Source organism: Anser anser, assembly GCF_964211835.1.
Source record: "Anser anser genome assembly, chromosome: 4".
In the NCBI taxonomy this organism is placed as follows: Eukaryota; Metazoa; Chordata; class Aves; order Anseriformes; family Anatidae; genus Anser; species Anser anser.
The window spans coordinates 38,511,184-38,526,917 of NC_139724.1; the positions used below are offsets into that span (position 1 = coordinate 38,511,184).

General features: G+C 40.4%; 1 long non-coding RNA gene across 24 annotated transcripts in view; it reads left to right on the forward strand.

The window, feature by feature from the left end:
* The window catches only part of LOC310898529, a 194,256-nt gene extending 179,547 nt beyond the window's left edge, over positions 1 to 14,709 (forward strand). For 14 of the 24 annotated variants that reach the window (XR_014583365.1, XR_014583367.1, XR_014583369.1 and 11 more), the window contains 3 exons: positions 2,044 to 2,133; positions 7,762 to 7,885; positions 10,686 to 14,707. This is a non-coding gene — a long non-coding RNA (uncharacterized lncRNA). Of the gene's footprint in view, positions 1 to 2,043; positions 2,134 to 7,761; positions 7,886 to 10,685 lie in introns of all 24 variants that reach the window. The other 10 variants (XR_014583374.1, XR_014583379.1, XR_014583380.1 and 7 more) reach the window with 3 other exon arrangements.
* Positions 14,710 to 15,734: the final 1,025 nt, after the last annotated feature.

Below are 15,734 nucleotides of genomic sequence, written 5' to 3' on the forward strand. Positions count from 1 at the left end.
CTCTGGGTGCTAGAGGGATAAGTTAGGAGTCAGAAATAGTATGAAAAATACATTTGAACACTTTGCATAGTTTGGGCAGGTGTTTATAGAGACAGGGGACAGAGGGGGGGTTGCTAAGATGGTCTGAACTACAGGCCAGGTATATCCAGAACTGTGAGCCTGAAAAGCTTGCACACAGCTCCTGCCTGTCAGGGCTAAATCCCTGTAGGTTCCTCAATTTATGGCCGCACTAAGATATCCCAGGTGGCCGCAATCTGTTTGTGCATATGTCTGGAAGCACTCCATTCCCATCACTTTTTTAACAACTTGTGTCTAAGACCTGTCTCCTTGAAGGTGTTTGATCTGTGAGGCAGATCAAGCACATCAGAGCCTACCCAAACATGATAGCGTTGGCTATTCTAATACACAGCCAAGGGAGCAGTGGCAATACTGCCTCACCCAACCAGTGTGGGTTAGGAGTTATAGTTACTAAAGATGTGGAGATGATGGGGGTAAAACTTAGTGGCACAAAGCCTAGCTGTGATGCTTGATGACAAGAAATTAGAAAGAGCCCTGTGAGCATCAGACTTGGGGAAGCTGTTTAAGCAATAAACTCAACAGACTCGTGAGAGCATGGCCTCCGTACCAGGTTGTGCTGGTTGTAGAAGTTCTAGCAGTAGAGCCTAATATTCTTCGTTTCCTGCTGACCTGTGTTGACGTTTTGTTCTCGCTCACCAGCATACAACAGGGATCTGTAGCATGCACACTGTAAAATTGATCATTCATGTTAAATGTATTCTGGATGAGAATCTTCCCCATTCTTCCACTTGAGCACATCCTGAATCTTTTGCATGGAGAGATGCACTTTGTATGGAGAGTAAACTTACTTATTACAAAGGTTTTAATGCTAATAGGGGGGCTAACATCAACTCATGATGATGGAGCTAGCATTTACTTTGGGTCACTGCATTAGCTGTTCTTGCCTTTTCAAGTGTGTTGTAAGCAAAGCCTCTCTGATTAAGTCTAACACTGCTGTCGCAGAAAAATAATTTAGAGGCGAAAGAATGATTTGTTCTGATGCCTTGGACAGTGCTGTGTACAGTCTCCCTGTTGGGTACGGTATTCTCAGGCTGCGTAAGGTCGCCTTGCGCTGCTAAAGCCTTTGCATTCTAACACTTCAACTGTGCGCAGAGCAAGTCCAGCATATTTGACATAGTTGCTGTTATCGGGTTTAAACTGACTAGTATTTAGGTTTCTTCTTTATGAAAGGCATTGTAAAAGCCAGACTGCTGCTATTAATAACAGATGCGATCTACCTCTGGCACATTGCAGAGATTCGGTTCACTAATCCATTACATTACACCCTCTTATGTTGCAGTATTCTGCCAGTGGAAGAATCAAGCGCAAGATGCACTTTTTTGTTTATTTAAATGCAGAGAGCTTACCATCAGCAAGTTTTACATGCATACATGTATCCTGCTTTTATTTGCAAAGCAGGGTCCCCAGCCAGGACCTAGGAAGACATTCTTCTATGAGGTACAAATGCAGGGTCAGAGTCCCCTACTACAAAGGAGCCTTGGCATTTAGTGCCAGGGAGCACGTGCTGGGATGTGGATGTTAGGGCAATGTGCAGAGAGTGAATTTGGAACAGTGGTGGAACTTTACGCTTACCCAGATAGCTGTCAGATAACTTCTGATTGTGACAACTGCAGTTTTGGTGTAACAGTTTATAAAGTCCCATTTCAAGTACTTCTGTCTTCTTTATAGTTTAGGACTTAGTTTTTGTTGATGTGTACTGTAAGAGCATGTTAGATTTTCTATATACTATAATTAGCCCCTTCTTTGGAGGAGCAGAGAACTGGAAGAATATATATTAAACTAGATCTAATGCATGTGTTTTAAATAAAAATGTATTTTTTTTCCTTAATGGAATACCATGACCCAGACGAGATGTCATGTCCACTTGGGAAAGCTAATTATCTCACTTTGCAAAACTGAGAGTATAACTTGGAGTGGATTTTTTTTTTCCCCTGTGAAAGCTTCTGCTGTACTTGTTCTTTACAGGGTTTCTCTGAGGGCAGAAGATCTGGAAGCCAACGGATAATCTTAGCAAGATGGAGAAATTGTGAGAACATGCTCTAGGACCTTGATAAGGTGCCCTCCTGCATTTCTTCTTGTCTTTTTTTTTGTGTGTGCATGTGTGAAGGATTCAAGAAAGTATTGGATAGGCAGTGGGAGAAGACTGTTTTTGGTTTTCAGCTTAAATTATGAAGCAGATTCTTTTATTGCATATTAAAGACTAGTCTTTTCAAACTATAATCAAAGATATAAATGTTTTATTCATAGCTGAGACATAGTTTAAGGCCAGAAGGGACCATTACGATCATCATTTCTAACCTCCTGCATAATTACTATTTGCCATTGTTGAGTGAAAGAAAAAACTAGCTGTAGTTTCTTGGAGAAAGATCAGTATAAGCCAAACACATTTTAAACTAATTATGAATACTGTGTGCAGTACATATAATAAAGCTGAAAACATGAATGCGCTTTGTCCTGGGCTACATTACAAAAAATATTTTAGGTGAGTCTTGACTTTTTCAAGATTGCATCAGAATTGTTTTTAAAATTATCAAAGAAAGGAAGGCAGGAGTAGGCTTGACATTTTTAAATCCTTTTTGTTGCTACTATTTTAGGCTTTTTGAAACTTCAAACTCTATAAAAAGGTAAAGACTGTGTACACATTTGGGCTAAAAAGAGAAGAATGTGACATTTGCATGATATGAATTGATGCCATAAACACTGTACACAATGATATTTCTCCGGGGAAGACTTTTTAACACAAAATGTTGAGCTTGAAGATTCCTTCTACTAAATGCTCATTATAAAATCAATATACTTACATATAATTTTCATTGAGTAAATGTTAAAACAAATGTCATAGAATCATGGAATGGTTTGGGTTGGTAGGGACCTTAAAGACCATCTAATTCCACCCCTCTCGCCATGGGCAGGGACACCTCCCACCAGACCAAGTTGCCCAAAGCCCCATCCAGCCTGGCCTTGAACACCTCCAGGGATGGGGCATCCACAGCTCCTCTGGGCAGCCTGTGCCAGGGCCTCACCACCCTCAGAGTAAATAATTACTTCCTTATATATAATCAAAATCTGCTCTCTTTCAGTTTAAATCCATTATTCCTTGTCCTGACACTACAAGCCCTGGTAAAAAGTCCCTCACCAGCTTTCTTGTAGGCCCACTTAAGGTACTGGAAGGCTGCTATAAGGTCCCCCTGGAGCCTTCTCCTCTCCAGGCTGAACAACCCCAACTCCCTCAGCCTGATTTCATAGGAGAGGTGCTCCAGCCTTCTGATCATCTTCATAGCCCTTCTCTGGACCTGCTCCAACAGGTCTGTGTCCTTCTTGTGCTGGGGGCCCCAGAGCTGAGCGTGGGGCTCCAGATGGGGTCTCACAAGGGCAGAGCAGAGGGGCACAATCATCTCCCTCACTCTGCTGACCACACTGTTTTTGTTGCAGTCTAGGATACGGTTGGCTTTCTGGGTTGCAAGCGCACATTGCTGTCTCACGTTGAGCTTCTTCAACCACCATGCTTAGATCCTTCTCCTCAGGGCTGCTCTCAGTCCATTCTCTGCCCAGCATGTGTTTGTGCTTGGGATTGCCTCGGCCCACGTGCAGCACCTTGCACTTGGCCTTGTTGAACTTCATGAGGAGCTCACAGGCCCACCTCTCAAGCCTGTCCAGGTCTCTCTGATCTTATACGAAGATAATTGTATCATGTGCATGTAGTGTCAAGTAGCATAGATTAAATTTATGTGCATGCAGTAGAGCATATGAAGAAATGCAGTGTCACTACATAAAATTACGGTTAACATTTATTCTAGGCCATCGTCTTCTCTTACAATGTTTTCAGTGATCTGATTTTTATTAAGGTAGGATTTTTGGCTAGGTACTCTGAATTTGAGGAATACAATAAAACATTTCTTATCATCCATACAAACCACTTAAGTTATAGAGAATCATTAAATGGCTGTTTTCTGACAAAGCGATAAGGGCACATATGTTAATTGCCCACAAAATCTATAGGTATGAACTGGATTCATGGGTAGAAAGTTTCAAGTGAAAAGACAACAAGAAAAGAGGAGATTTTCTTAGTTATCCAAAGATGTGGTGTCAAAAGAATATTTTTCCATGAAGTTAACATTCAGGTGAAAGATCAGTGACATCTGCACCAGGGACTGTATTTCATGCAACTTGATCGAACTCTTTCTTCTCAGATGCAAATCCTCATTTAGCAGTGTCACCCTTGGTAGGAAGTCGTGTGTGACTAGGATTACTATTTTTTTTCCCCAGCCCTGTCCTCTTTTTCTGACCTCTAGAACTCTGTTCAAGCAGATTTTATGGGAGATTTGGTCCATTTATTTATTTTTTTTTCCTGCAGTTCCTGTCAAAGAAGGGAGCTAAGCTATAGCTTTCTCAGAAAGAGCCAGAAAGCTGTCAGGCTTGTTAGGCTGAGGTATCCACTGTGAGGACGAGAGGGTCATCAGCAGGCTGCTGTTGTGTGCGTGGAGCAGCACTGCAGAGCTGAGCAGAAAGTAGCTCTGGAAAGGCTCATTTGAGAGGCGTGGAGGGGAAGAGAGAGAAGTAAAAGAGCCCTGGGTTGAGATTTGAGTAAACTCCTCATTGCAACTTCATTGGCAGTGAAGTTGATGACCTCTCCTTTTCACCTCATGGTGAAGTGTGAACAAAGACAGGGTAAAGTCCAATCCCTACGCATTGTTCATTCCTTCAGCTCGTTAAGTTTCCTGCCTCAGGTGGCTCAAGGCAGGGTTTCACAGACTCGTGTTGGAAGCTGCAGTACCGACTGGTGTTCCCTGGCTGTGCCAGGTACCTGGCCACCCACCACTCTCCATCTACCTGAGCTGGCTGTGGGTCTGCTGGGGATGGGGAGAGGTGAGAGGCAGCTAGTTGTGGCAATTGTCACAGAGGGCAGAGAGAGAGCAAGGGACAGAGACTAGACTGTTTCCACCAAACTTTCAAAATCCTGCTTATTACAGAAAGGAGAGAAAACGTTAGAACAATGTCATATGGAGTAGAAAATCACAGATAATGTGAACACAGGGAAGAAGCAGAAGGCTAGGAGTTGCCTCTGTGCTCAGAAGAGCAGAAACAGGAGCACCACAAAGACGCTACGGGAAGGACTGATTTATCTGGATCCCAGTTAAGGGATGATTTGGCCTGATAGTCTGAGAAGCGGTTGTCTAACGTCTAGCGGACTCAGATCGCAGCAGCAGTCTGTCATCCTGCTGCAGCTTGCTGTAAGGATGGCTCTTGGAAGGTAGCTCAAGAAGTGATTCCCTTTTTTTCCTACAGATGATTTCCACCTGCTCTTTTATGAAGGCCCACCAGATCAGTAGCTGGCATGCGTTTTTGTGAGCAGTTACCTCAGTCAAACGAGAATCTGGCAGTCTTCGAATCCTTTCTTTCCTGAGTTGTCTCTGGTGCAGTTATTGAAACCATGACACAGCTGTAAGCCTGACCTGAAGCCCCTTACAGATGGTGTGCATCAGTAGGGTTTAGATCAGCATCCTTGAAATACCAGTGCAAAAACTGTTAGATTGGCTTAGCCACTAACTGTAACTCTGATTTAGAGCAAAGTTGTATGTCTACTTCTAATTATCCCAAATGCAGTCTGTTATAAATCAGAGAGAGACAAATTAAATGATAGAAGATGATATCATAAATTATAACTCAAAAAAAATCTGAAGTTAAACCACACTGTAAACGGATCCAGAGAGCCTTAATTCTGCTCTTTGGTGGCAACAGAAATAGCCACGGTGTGCTAGTCACACAGTAAGTGCTGTTAGCCTTTAAACAACTTGCAAGCAATAGGGCAGGGTCACCCTGCTATCCCTGTGCACAGGACACCCTGTTCATGGGTGTCCACAAAAAGGAAAGCTTCTGGGACCATTTCACTCACCCAAACAAGGCTGTCTGTCAGCATTCAGAACAATCTAACCATGAACTACTACACACAGTGTTGAACAAATACTTAAAAAAAAAAAAAAAAAAAAAAAAAAAAAAAGGCAAACACCCCTCCAGTCAAAAAGATCAATCCACTCCAAAAACATTTAGTAAGTGTTTTTGTATAGGCTATCATCTACATCTATCTCTTTGTGCTCGAGCCTGAAATTAATTTTCTCTTCAATGTCTTCCCAAGATTTACTTTGCAGATATACATTTGTATGTGGAGACAATTTAAGAAACCATTTCCCCCACTGGAGATTATACTTTTTGAAAGCGCTTATTAGTTTAGTCAAGCTTCTGAAAAGCAGAGCAATTTATTTTGACTTATTTATTAGGGAAATTGATAGTGTAAGTGAAGCATTTTATTGTAAGTAGTCTCGTTATCACTGAAATGTGAACAAAGTATGACAAGTTGCGCTTGAATTCTACATCCAGGTGTTAACTTGAACTGGAAATTAACCTTAATGGTGCTTCTTTTTTATATTACTGGAAAGCGGAAAGAATGATATATATATATATATATATATAATATATATAATATATATATATACTTTTCCTGTGGAGTTTTACACGGAGGTTTTCTGACAGTCTTCAGTGCTACAACAACATTCTGCAGCACAGTCATAGTCTCTGAAAATATGCCTTGGTCTCAGAATCAAGTGTAGATGAACTCACTGGCATCAAATTAGTCAAGAACGAAGCCACAAGGTCCATGCAAGGTTTAACATCTTTGACATTTACATTTCTAATGGTTAAAGTGACATAAAGGAGGAGAGGAAATGGTGTATGGCACAACAGAGGAAGGAATGGAGTGGAGAAAATGGTACACTGCTCATGCTTCAGAAAATGGTCTGCATTGGCTGTGGAGCAGTTTGGTTAGCTGAAGAACGGAACAGACTGCTGAGGGGTGTATGCAGAAGTGAAATGTTTGCTAGAATCTTCCCTAGAAAGATTGGAAACAGAGGACAAAGAGGGATCTCGAGGATTATTGAGCAAAGTTCTCTGTCATTACAGGCTGTGTCACTTAATCCTTTCTAATCCCATAATTAGTTTTCTTTTGTATTTAGAGGTTTCATTTTCCCACTAATTTGCTTAATTCATTGTTTGTCTCCCTGTCTCTAATACATTTATTACCATCTTTTTGATATCGTAGGTACATTTTGGTTGTAACTGGTGTTGGGCTGCTGGGGTTTATCCTCAAAGACCTACAGTTAATTTGTATTCAAGAGTATTTGTATCTCTATAGTGTAGCAGTCTTAGCTAGGAAATATTCGGAGAAGAATTCTAATGTCAAATGGAAAAACTGATTCAAATAGGAGTTCTTTGTGCTCTCTAAGTTATAAGTACTATAAATAAATTACTTGATAAACTAACTCTGTTTATGATAGCTACCAGGTGATGTGCTGCATTGTTCTAGAGAAAATTTAACTTTACAGTATTTTCTCTTGATAGTTAGTGCTTCTATATTATGGTTATCAGTTACTGCTTCATCATCATCACAAAGTTATATACTTTCTAAACTCTTTAATTCTGTTGGCAGACATTTTAAGGGCACTTAACTGCAAAAGTATAATGCAGAAGACAGTATCTGGAAAGTCTCCTTTCTGTTTTTCTACTCTAGAAGAAACAATTGACCCCTGATAACAAGTGCTGCAGTCAGAGCCACAGCAGTGCATGGAAAGAAGCAGCCAGCAGCAGGTGAAGCAAAGCAATTGGTGACTCTGGTTTGTCCTTTTGTCACAGGTCGGGGTGCTGCCAAGACTGGAGTCACAGCTCCTGTCCTCCCTCCATCAGCCCTTCTGTTCTGACGACTGAGCTGCTGTTGAGCAACGTTTGTGACACCATTTCCACTTGTGGTTACTATTTGGTGAGCAAAGATAATTTCTATTTTTTGCTACTTGAAGCTTAGGATTGCCTCCTGGCCACCTTTCTAGTCATCTTGTACTGATTTTAATATTGTAGTAAGTTCCAAGAATGAACAGAAAAATATGTCAGTCGAAAGCTGGTTTTTCCATTCTGAGTTTTTTGTTCTTCAGTTAGTGATCAGAGAAGCACTAATTATTTGACGATGGCTGATGATTGGTGGAACAACTTTCAAAAGAAGCAGACTCTCATAGGAAAGTGCTCACCAGTAAGGAAAGAAGCAAACAGTGAGGCTATTTCAGGGTTCAGAAGGGTAAACCATAATCTGAACTGGCTGATGCAAGGTCAGATGTCTCTGCTTAGCGATGTCCTAATTAGTAATGCCTCTGATGAACTAGGAGAGCAATACTGCCAGTCTGATGTTAATCACATGAACCTCACTCATTTAATTGGATTGTGTTTTGCCACTTTGCAAATCCTAATTATACAAAGTGACTGTTTAGCAGCAAACATGCTTTAACTCTACAAAAGATTTTTTTTTTCCTTTGTCACGCTTGTCATTAAAATAAGGCCCCTTTCAAGAAGTATGCTTCTGCTCCAGTTAGATGGCAGCTATGGGGTTTTTATTTTTTCCATCTGAAATCAATATTTACTGGTAAAATCCCACCAATGGGATGTTTCTACAGTTTCTAAAGTTATGATGTAATGGAAGAACATTGTCACAAAATAATGGTCTCCTGCTGGTTCAGAAAAAACAAAGCAGAGCAGTTATTGATTGCAAAGCAGGGACACATTGACTGTATGAGTGTTTTCTTGCAATGAGGTTGTAAGTTACTCTTCATTTCTGTTAGTCCTAATGAATAATATAGATTTATTTGTTTTGTTATGTGGGTGTCGGTGCAGGAGTGATTACTGCACTGTTACTGTCTAATTGTATTCTGTTTGGGCTATAAAATAGAGTGACTGATTTGGGTTTCTAGAGGTAGAGGACCTAAGACTCTCCATCCCCACTGTTTCATTCAGCAAATCAGGCTACCTCCTCATGATGTTGTATTAAGAAATATGTTATCATCTTATCTCTCTGGGGTGTACATTTCTGTGGCATTCAAGGATCAAAGGAAGTTTAGTGGAGTCTGTCTCTTCTAGTCTCCAGAGGTGTCTCTTTCTTTTGCTTTCTTTCCATCTGTGTATCTCATAGCGTCTAGTCCTCCTTCCTAGCATCTCTTATATGGCAGCCAGGGCAGGGACAGGCTATGAACTTTCTTTTCTTGATGGTGAGTAAAACGAATTAGAGGGTATTTCCCAGTGCCTGCTATATAGAGAAGATTGTCTCCTAACAACCAACATGAAATGTCATCTTCAAACAATTGCAATTGTTTGTGCAAATAAATGTCCTGCCTGATTGTGGCTGCCTACAGGGTGGCTGAGTTGGAGCAGTCCTTTTATTTTTTTATTTTTATTTGCTTATTCTTTTAGGATCAACCCACCCTAAAGACAAATATTTAGGAATAAACATTTTTTAGGAGTAAAAAAAATATTTCTCTTTAGGGTGGGTTGATCAAAACTACTAGTGTTGGCCTAAAGTGGCTCCCACTAAAAGCAGTGATGAAACTCCCATAATGGCAATGGTTGAACTAAAACTGCCTGGTAGATTATACTAGGGCAGCTTCTCCCATGAGCACAGCCTCTTTCTTTTATGGGATGTGAATACATCATACAGTGCTGCAGTAGGCAGACTTCCCTTGAAACACTGTAGGCATATGTACCTCGTGCTCAACCAGAACTAATTGGTTCAGCTCATCAACGCTATTTCACTGTGCTCACATGATTTTAAAGACCCCCCTGTGCCTTGGTGTATACACCTAGCTCTTGGTGTGTCATTCAGTGCACCACCTTGCTCGGCATTTCCTCAGATGCTGTAAAAGCAATACAGAGTGAACGTGCCCCAGAAATCTAGGTTTCATCACTTCAACACATTTGTTTCTAGATGGCAACTGTTTGCTTATTTCCACAATGTATTTTTCTTCTGCAAAAATACAAATGAGGATGACAGCTACCATAGGCAGCAGCTCTGATAGGATCCTTCTATTCTCAGTAGTACCCAAATCTGTTTTCCCCATACACAAACCTCAGAATTCCATTTAGAGATATGAAGACGACTTAAGTGGATTGGTGAATATTTATGAAAGACAAACAGCAACAGTCAGCAAGTAGAGAACCAACAAAAAGACTTGTGTTTTCTCCTGACTAACACACTTACTTCCTTTTTCCAAAAGTAAAACTATTTTCTATGCTTTCAAAAAGTTTATCTTGTATTTTAAAGCAATTTTTTTTTTCTAAAGTGAGGATTTTTTTTTCCAAAACAGGTATTGGAATATTTCTGGTTACAAACAAGCAAACAAACAAACAAAACTAATAAACAAAACCAAACAAATTAATCATCAAGAGTTCCACCAGTTCCTTATTTTTATTTATGTATTTATTTATTTCTGAATAAGACAAAAACTACTGCTTTTTAATGTGGGATCTTTATATCTGTAAAGAAAGTGGCCCTATGCACACCTGCATGATGTTTCTTACTCTGGTCCTGGTACATGGAGCTGCTTCTAGTGTGGTAGTTAATGCTTTTGCTCCTGGAGATTTGTAGCCTTAAGAGGCAGAGACCTGGACACAGTCCTAACTATAACTTGTAAGTAGGTTAGGCTAAAACAAAACTGTAAGTAGTCTAGGGGAGGGAAAGAAAGAAAAAGTAAATGGTGTATCCACAGTGCACTCCGAAATCTGTGTCTTTTCTGACCACGCAGGTTGCAGACCTGGCCAGCGAGTGCCACTGCTCATTCCTAATGCCAGCACCTTGATTTCCTGTCCCTGAAACCTGAGCAAATGAGGGAGTAGGAGAGAAGAAACAGGTCTGTTTGACACAGTAAACCATCCGTATCTCATCCTGACAGAGTTTGGATGTTGCCTTGCTGTCTGCCGCTCCATTAACTATCCCCTTCCTCCTCAGACAGCTGCTGGGCACCTGTATCTAATTGCATTTTCTTCTGTTTAGGTATCTGCCTTTCATTTTTCATCATGTTATGTATCTAATCTGGTCTGTGATATTTCAAAAGAATTTCTTACTGAAGCATTTCAAATGTCTTACAAAAGTAGATGTGAGAAAGGGCCATGAGAGGAAATGGAAAATGGTCAATGATGTGCACTTCCTTTTTTCTTTTTTTCTTGTTATATTCAGCTTCTTCTTATGTTACTTCTAGGGAAGGTTACCTCAAAACCGGTGTGTGGATTTCACTCTCTGAGAATGGAGTACAATAGAGCCAAGTATGATATCTTTTGGCAGATTGCTCCATAGCTAAGTTCCTGCTTTTGTAAATGATGGTTGTCAGATGCTGAACATCTGATCATCTCCAGCTGCGGGATCTCTGAGGTGTACAATTGTCTGTCTGAAATATAGTGGATTAGCTGCTTTTGAGGTATTGATGAGCAAAAGTGCTGGAGCAATCTCCTTGCACATCTCCTCCTGGAGAGAGGACTAAAACAAAAAGTTTTTAAATGTCAAATTATGTATGTGTATGTAACAGTCTTATTATAATATTGCTTAGGAAGTCTTCTGGCACCATGAGAACCAGCGAGTTTGGGTGAACTTGCAGTCTGTGTGGATCAGATGAGACAAGCTCTAGTCCAGCAGGCAGGTCAGGGGAACAGCAGGCACCATTTTCATCCTCAGTTTTAGCACTGGGCTTGCTGGTAGAGAGAGGTCAATGTGACATGGGCCTCAACTGGTCCTTTTAGGCTATGCCTGAAACTGTGGAGCAGGTTTAAGGGCAGTGGTGTACTCAGTGTAAATACTGTATTGGCATATGTTTAGCACGGGGCAGCAAAGGAGTTAAACACGGCATACTATATATATACACATATATATATATATATCTACATTAATCTACCACGCTGTGGAAAATGAGATACAAATCAAAAACAGATAAAAAATTCAAGCACCTTGAGAAAACAGTCTCCTAATCTAAAAGTAAACATTCTCAGATAAAACTATAAATACTTCTGCATTCTCCAATACTGCAAGATTATTGGATTTTTTTTAAATTGGTGTTGAAGACTACTGACACGATCATAGGCTCTTCTTTTATTAGATAAACAATCCTTTTTACTTCCCTCTAAAGCAAACAGGTTCTTGAGAGTGATTAATAATTTATGACTGAGAAGCTGTAATTGTAGGTAACATTTTTGCCTTGTTAGTTGAGAGAGGAGTTGGGGGAAAGTAACCTATACACCAAGGGAAATGGGCACCTGCATAATAGAAATAACCAGCACCTTAGGAAATGTTGCAAATAGACCAGATGCCAAATACAGAGCACGGAAATAGGTAGTTAAAAATTGGGAGACAGAAATAAGTATGACCCTCACCCTAGCAGGCTTCTGGGCAGAGGTGTGACTTAATTCACGTGAACGTGCGCCTGCCTAAGTGTTTGCGAGGGCAGGGTCTTGGTTTGCAGTGCATCCAGGGTTTGGTAATTGCTGGCCTTTTTATAGTGATGCTCAGGCTCTGTAGTCAGAGCCACGGGCTCTCTGTATGTGGGGTGGTAGAACATAAGCTGCAGAAGACAGTGTGAGCTGCAGGGTTTTGTTGTTCGGCTTTCATCTCCAGACTGAATTCACTAAAATACGTTGACTAATGGAAGTGTGACATGGGGTTATGAGGCGCTTAGGGTCAGTTCAGTAGAGGTGGGGACAGGGTTTGCAGCAGCAGTAAGAGAAAGTGAAGTGATGGGATGTGTTAGACCGTGACACAAAATTACACAGGAAATATTTAATTGGTGTTATCTAAACAGAGGTACATCTTTCTCCTAACCTTGAGTGTTACATTCAGCTCTAGATGCATCACAGCGAAGGACATGCATGGCAGAAATAGAAGAGATTCAGAGGGCAATGGAAATTATTACAAGCAGAGGGGCTACCAAGCAAAGAGATATTTATAAGGCTTGCCTGACCTGTTTAAGGAAGGAGGAGACAGTAAGAGATGTTAGACGTGTATAAAATATGAACTGTTATGGAGAAGCTCAATCAAATGCTAGCTTTTTCTCATAACAAAAGAGCAAAGGGACATTGAAATTAAAAGACAACAAGTTTAAAACAGATACAGAGAAACACATTTTCATGCAACATTTATTTAATATATAGAAATTGCTGAGGCAGGATGATGCAGTTGCCAATAGCTCAGTTAGATAATAAAAATGACGAGACACATGAAAAGGAGTTCAGTTACACAAGCCAGGAGAAAAGTTACAGTATATAAGCAATTAATCAGGCTTCAAGGGAAAAATAATGATCAACTGCTGGGTGCAGGAAGGCATATCGGAGCCTTGAGTTCTTAAAGAGGCAAAACTCTTAAATTCAATAGAATTTTGTCTAATTGAGGCCTATGTGATTGGCTTCATCATTCCACCTTCTCCACATAATTATACAATTAGCAAAAGTATATTTAAATAAATACTGCCTACTGCCCAGTGCCTAAACACAGGATATCGTGCTAAAACCCATCTCTTTTGCCTCCGTTCAGGAATGTGTTCTCATGAAACAGTCAGCTAACACTTGGCTTGACATGCAAGAATTCTTCTAGCCTGTAACGTCCAAGCCAGGTTGCACTAGTGGCCTCTGTCAGGCCAGGCTTTGACAGAGCACTTTTGGGCAAGGATCTGGGTATAAAGTCCTGGGCAGAGTCACACCAACAGGTGGGGCTTCCTGCAGGTGTTGTATGGTAAGATGAGAATATTTATTAGCGTACTATTGCTCCTGGGGTACACAAGCTTGATTGTGTTGGTACCAACGTTTTAGAAAAATCCAGAATGTAGGGTTTAGCTGTGATGTGCTTGTTGTTTTATTGATAAAAAAAAAATGCATTTACAATTCCCTGCCCATGATTTGAAATCCAATGAAAGTGTATTGGATGAATATAGACCTTGCTGCCTGCCGTGTGTTATTAATAGCTAGCATTAAATATTATTTCAAAAGAAAAGCTGCAGTATTGCTCAAGTTTTTACTATGTATACTGAATAAACTATGAAAGCAAAAAGAATGTCTCTTACTGTCTCAGAGCTCCTCAATATTGCTTTGCTTAAAGTTTGTTTAAAAGGTAATTGCTTCATATATTAAATGTTTTTTTAAGCTAACCTTATATCTGCAAATCATCTTTTAAGTTTTTAAGCATTCTTCTTGCAAGGATGTCACATTGGCTGCTTGTTTTGTATTCCGTGATGTTCAGTAGCAATTTAGCTTTCATCCTCTAAAACAACTTTTCAGTACCTAATTTTGCATGTACTTATGGAGGGAATGGGTATGAGAGTTGAAGTGATTGCCTGTGTGAACATATCTCAAAGATAAAACAGTCATCAGTGGATTTTCTTTGTCTGTAAATCAAGAAGTCTTGCATTAGATGGGCTAACTGATGGCGGCTTCTGTCAGCTCAGTCAAGTCCCAAAGCCTTTATTATCCTGCTATTGTCTTGTGGGTCAGAGGCTACAGAGCAAATTATTGTGATAAATGTCAATAGTTAATTTAACTCCCATTAAAATTTTCTGTGTCGTAAACCTTAAATTAAAGACTAAGGGCATCTCTTTTATTATTCTCTATGGCAGCAAAAGCAGTATTACATCTGGCTTTGTCTCACAGGGATAGGAAGAAGTGACTTGAAAACCTGCTGCAAGACTGCAATGGCAGGGCGCAGTGGCACACTGCTTTTCAGTGTTATTCATCACTCTGCCTGCTGCTCTCTGCAAGAGCAAGGCTGCTCTGCTCAGCAGGATCCTGACCCTGCCTGGTGGTAGGGATGCTCTCTTCTGCAACAGGGAGGCGTGGAAGTAGCCAAAACTTTCAGAGCTGGTCGAAGTTCCTGAAGGTATCACTGTTAACTGTAGTCAGTGATAGCAAACCAAGTGGGAATGTTCTCCCCTGTTCCCATATTGAGAAGAAAAAAAATAATACATATATATAATATATATAATATAATATAGTTTTTGAAAGTGACGTACATGAACAGAATGGACATCTCATTTTATGGATGGCACAAAAACCCAAATTCATATTGGAGCCACTTAATATTTAACTCCGGTCACTGAGGCTGGACTGGAATTCAAATTTTAAATAATTTTAATCTTTTTCTTTTGGGCAACACCTGCCTCTCTTTTGAAGGACTTATGATTTCAAACTATTTCCTGCTTAAAAGGAAACGTGCTCTAAAAGGTCGACCTCCAAAAATTGTGTAGAATATAGACTAGGACTCATGTGTGTGGGAAAAATCTGTGAAAAGAAACAAAACTCAGGAGCTGGCAGAGATGGGCAGAGCATTTAGTTTCCTACTGGAACCTCTGCTTTTGTGACCTCCTTGTGCCTCTGGCAAACTTGGAGTTTTCAGCAGTGGGAGGTGTTGTTTTTCAGTTTAGTAAGTAATGGTTTAAAATGTTAATGTTAGGGTCTTGGGTTTTATTGTTAGTCACTTAGACAATGTGAATTGTGAGCATGTGAGCAAGGCATTACCCAACAATATGTGCTTATTTTTCACCAATGGTTTAATGCCCATTGGGTTCTGCGGACGAGGCACAAGTCCGTGACTCAAAGACTGAAGTCATGAAGTACCACCACAGGTTGTCTTTGATTAGGAAATGCTTTTTACTGTCAGTGCAAGCATATAACTAAAGGGGGTGTGGATATCTGCATGACTTGCCCTCCCAGTCTTTCAGCAAAGAGGCTGACAGTGCTGTTAGCAACTACTGTCAGATATCAATGTTCTCGTGTAAAACAAACAAACCCAACCTCGTGAAAGTCAGATGTTTTGGAAATAGCAA